The following is a 289-nucleotide window of genomic DNA, read 5'->3' as shown; positions in this document are numbered from 1 at the left end:
CCGCCCCCTCCGTCGCCGCCGCCGCCCTCGCCGCCGCCGCCAAGCCCTCCGCCCTCGCCCCCGCCTCCCTCTCCACCGCCACCGTCGCCGCCGCCGCCCTCGGCGCCGCCGCCGTCTCCGCCGCCGCCGTCTCCGCCCCCTCCGTCGCCGCCGCCGCCCTCTCCGCCGCCGCCAAGCCCTACGCCCTCGCCACCGCATAGCTCTCCACTGATACCGTCGCCGCCGCCGCCCTCTGCGCCGCCGCCGTCTCCGCCGCCGACGTCTCCGCCCCCTTCGTCGCCGCCATCGG

This window comes from Emiliania huxleyi, assembly GCF_000372725.1.
Source record: "Emiliania huxleyi CCMP1516 unplaced genomic scaffold EMIHUscaffold_110, whole genome shotgun sequence".
NCBI classification, from domain to species: Eukaryota; Haptophyta; order Isochrysidales; family Noelaerhabdaceae; genus Emiliania; species Emiliania huxleyi.
This window is presented reverse-complemented; position numbering follows the sequence as displayed.